Source organism: Phocoena sinus, chromosome 11, assembly GCF_008692025.1.
Source record: "Phocoena sinus isolate mPhoSin1 chromosome 11, mPhoSin1.pri, whole genome shotgun sequence".
NCBI lineage: Eukaryota > Metazoa > Chordata > Mammalia > Artiodactyla > Phocoenidae > Phocoena > Phocoena sinus.
The window spans coordinates 56,458,302-56,462,350 of record NC_045773.1 but is presented as its reverse complement, the minus strand read 5'-3'; the positions used below and the strand labels follow the sequence as shown (position 1 = coordinate 56,462,350).

Genomic DNA, 4,049 nt, shown 5'->3' with positions numbered 1-4,049 from the left:
CCAAGGAGGCGGTTGTTGGAACCCCTGATCTATAGCCAGTGGGTCAGAAGAACAGGTGACAACCCCTTACCCTGTGGGATCTGATGCCACCTCTGAGTAGCCGTTGTGAAGACTGGGATGAAGTATAGGACATCCCACTGGGGTCAGAGAGAAACTGCGCCTGCAACACACACACTGGAAATTGACACCCACCTTCACCTTGGTCCCTGGGATTCCAAGTGTGCCTTAGGGGTGATTGGGGCTCATAAAGCTAGTCCCCTTTTATCTGTGAGATACTGTGGTGACCATGCAGATACCTAAGGTGTCAATAAAGTTACAGCAAGTTATTAGTTATACTTTGATCCTGGGCGTGACTAATTTCCTTATGAAATTTAACCAAAAGCCTGAATCTCCTGATCGCTGTTCCGTGTGATCCAGTGGCAGAGGGAAAAGAATGGTTCTCAGGACTGTCTTGACTCCTATGAGAGCTCATGGGTAAAAACAGAAACTGAAAAGTGATGTCTGGCTTGTGTTTGACCAATAGCAGGTCACTCACCATCTCTGGGCTTCAGTACCTTCCTCTGTGGAAGAGACCCTTTGATTTCAGGATTTCTGGGTCTCCTCCCAGTCTGTTCCTTGGGACTCCCATAGTGGGGATGGCGTGGGAGGCCCAGCTGCTGTCGCTGCTTCCACTACCTGCAGGAGGAAGTTTTGAACACTTTTGTCTTACCTTTTTCTCAGTGATTCCAATTTTAGTGCCTGTGGTAAGTGAGAAATTCAATTATTTGTCAAATATGTTTTTTATTAAATGATCCTTTTGCTGTGCAGTCATTTTAATTCCCTTTTAAAATTTTCATTCAACTCTATGACATAACTCACAGCAAGATCCTTTTTGGCCCACCTCCTAGAGAAATGGAAATAAAAACAAAAATAAACAAATGGGACCGAATGAAATTTAACAGCTTTTGCACAGCAAAGGAAACCATAAACAAGATGAGAAGACAACCCTCAGAATGGCAGAAAATATTTGCAAACGAAGCAAGTGACAAAGGATTAATCTCCAAAATATACAAGCAGCTCATGCAGCTCAAAGTCAAAAAAAACAAACAACCTAATCAAAAAATGGGCAGAAGACCTAAATAGACATTTCTCCAAAAGAGATATACAGATTGCCAACAAACACATGAAAGGATGTTCAACATCACTAATCATCAGAGAAATGCAAACCAAAACCACAATGAGGTATCACCTTACTCGGGCAGAATGGCCATCACCAAAAAATCTACAAACAATAAATGCTGGAGAGGGTGTGGAGAAAAGGGAACTCTCTTGCACTGTTGGTGGGAATGCAAATTGATACAGCCACTATGGAGAACAGTATGGAGGTTCCTTAAAAAACTATAAATAGAACTACCATACAACACAGCAATCCCACTACTGGGCATATACCCTGAGAAAACCATAATTCAGAAAGAGTCATGTACCACAATGTTCATTGCATCACTATTTACAATAGCCAGGAGATGGAAGCAACCTAAGTGTCTATCGACAGATGAATGGATAAAGAAGATGTGGCACATATACACAATGGAATATTACTCAGCCATAAAAAGAAATGAAATTGAGTTATTTGTAGTGAGGTGGATGGACTTAGAGACTGTCATACAGAGTGAAGTAAGTGAGAAAGAGAAAAACAAATACTGTATGCTAACACATATATATGGAATCTGAAAAAAAAAGTGGTTCTGATGAACCTAGGGGCAGGACAGAAATAAAGACGCAGAAGTAGAAAATGGACTTGAGGACATGGGAGGGGGAAGGGTAAGCTGGGACTAAGTGAGAGAGTAGCATTGACATATGTACACTACCAAATGTAAAATAGATAGCTAGTTGGAAGCAGCTGCATAGCACAGGGAGATCAGCTCAGTGCTTTGTGACTACCTAGAGGGGTGGGATAGGGAGGGTGGGAGGGAGATGCAAGAGGGAGGGGATATGAAGATATTGTATACGTATAGCTGATTCACTTTGTTATACAGCAGAAACTAACACAACATTGTAAAGCAATTATACTCCAGTAAAGATGTTTATAAATTGTTTTTGTTGTTCATAGGATCACATTAAAGTAAGATCTTTCCTACTCAAAGATTATACAAATACTCTCCTGTGGTGCTGTCTTTGGCAGCACATCTACTAAAATTGGAACAATACAGAGAAAATTAGCATGGCCCCTGCGCAAGGATGACACGCAAGTTTGTGAAGCATTCCATATTTTTGTATGCTAACACATATATATGGAATCTAAAAATTAAAAAAATGTTTCTGAAGAACCTAAGGGCAGGACAGGAATAAAGACGCAGACATAGAGAATGGACTTGAGGACACAGGGAGGGGAAAGGGTAAGCTGGGACGAAGTGAGAGAGTGGCATAGACATATATTCACTAACAAATGTAAAATAGCTAGTGGGAAGCAGCTGCATAGCACAGGGAGATCAGCTCAGTGCTTTGTGACCACCTAGAGGGGTGGGATAGGGAGGGTGGGAGGGAGACGCAAGAGGGAGGAGATATGGGGATGTGTGTATACGTATAGCTGATTCACTTCGTTATAAAGCAGAAACTAACACACCATTGTAAAGCAATTATACTCCAATAAAGATGTTAAAAAAGAAACCCTCCTGTGGAATTTTCTGTTAGTGTTCTGATGTTCCTTAAACATCAACATTTCTAACACATCTGAAATTTATTTTAGCAAATTATTGCAAAATTTATTTTTCTCATGGTATGTAACTATTTGCCCCCAGATTGACCCACTTATTTTTGGCTATTGGATTCCCTACTGATTTGAAATGCCATTTTTATTTTATCCTAAATTCTTAGTAAAAACGAGTTTCTGAATGGGTTTTCTCCTCTGTTCCGTTGACCGTCAGTGTGACATTTTAAATTCTTATGCTGTTTAAGGTGATGTTTGTAGCACATACATCAGTGCTCCCCCCAGACCATCCTGGTTCCCTTTTACTCTTTGCTTCAGTGCTTTGGAGGCTGAGCTCCTGGTGGCAAACTCTGTCAATTCAATAAACAATGGCTTTAGTATTTTAAGTACAATTCCTAAAGAACATAAAGATTTTGATTTCTCAGAAACTATCCACCAGAAATTAAACAGAAGAGTGTCTTTCTGTGTTCTTCTTAAAATTTTTAGACATATTTGAGATTTAATCCTTTGTTAAATATTTATTATCTACTATATGTCAGACACTATCTCCCTCTCTCTCTACCTCTACAAATTAGTCAAACCATAAAATTATTTTCACATATCTTTCTTAACTAAATATATCATGCACACTTTTCCATTTCAGCTTATGAAAATTCTTCCTCATTTTGTTTGGTGGCTGCATATGGGTGTGCCATAGTTATGGTCATTCTGTTCTCTCTTATTCCCAAAATGAGGTTTATCCTTGCTTTATTAGGTTCAAAATTATGACCGATTCTTTTTTTTTTTTTTTTTTGCTGTACGTGGGCCTCTCACTGCTGTGGCCTCTCCCGTTGCGGAGCACAGGCTCCGGACGCGCAGGCTCAGCGGCCATGGCTCACGGGCCCAGCCGCTCCGCGGCATGTGGGACCTTCCCGGACCGGGGCACGAACCCGTGTTCCCTGCATCGGCAGGCGGACTCTCAACCCCTGCGCCACCAGGGAAGCCCAATGACAGATTCTTTAAAGCAAGGTTTTTCTTTCTAATTTTCTTAATTTGACTCATCCCTTTTTTAGCTGAATTTTGCCATCAAATAGTTTTTGCACATTTGAGAGGTTTTGTTTCTTTAATTTTGAATGCCACCATTGTTCTGGAGGAGTCTGAAGGCAGTGGGTTTCCTCTTGTGTCCATCACATGTTCACGTGCACACGCAGGAGCACTTTTCAATATGGTGACTTCAAGAGTCCGTCCTTCTCTCTCCCTCTCCCAGCTCCCCTCTTTTTTTGGTATTAAATTTCCTGAATTTTCTTGTTCCTTATTGATATGTAGATTTAGGTCTCCCATTGTTTGGGGAATAGCTTCTTTTATAAATATTTTTTTCAATTCC

At 40.7% G+C, this 4,049-nt stretch overlaps 1 non-coding gene across 1 annotated transcript; it reads left to right on the top strand.

The window, feature by feature from the left end:
• The first annotated feature begins 2,145 nt into the window (after positions 1–2,145).
• On the top strand, positions 2,146–2,252 carry LOC116762992. The gene has a single exon (XR_004352409.1). It is a non-coding gene; the product is annotated as a U6 spliceosomal RNA (small nuclear RNA).
• The last annotated feature ends 1,797 nt before the right edge of the window (positions 2,253–4,049 follow it).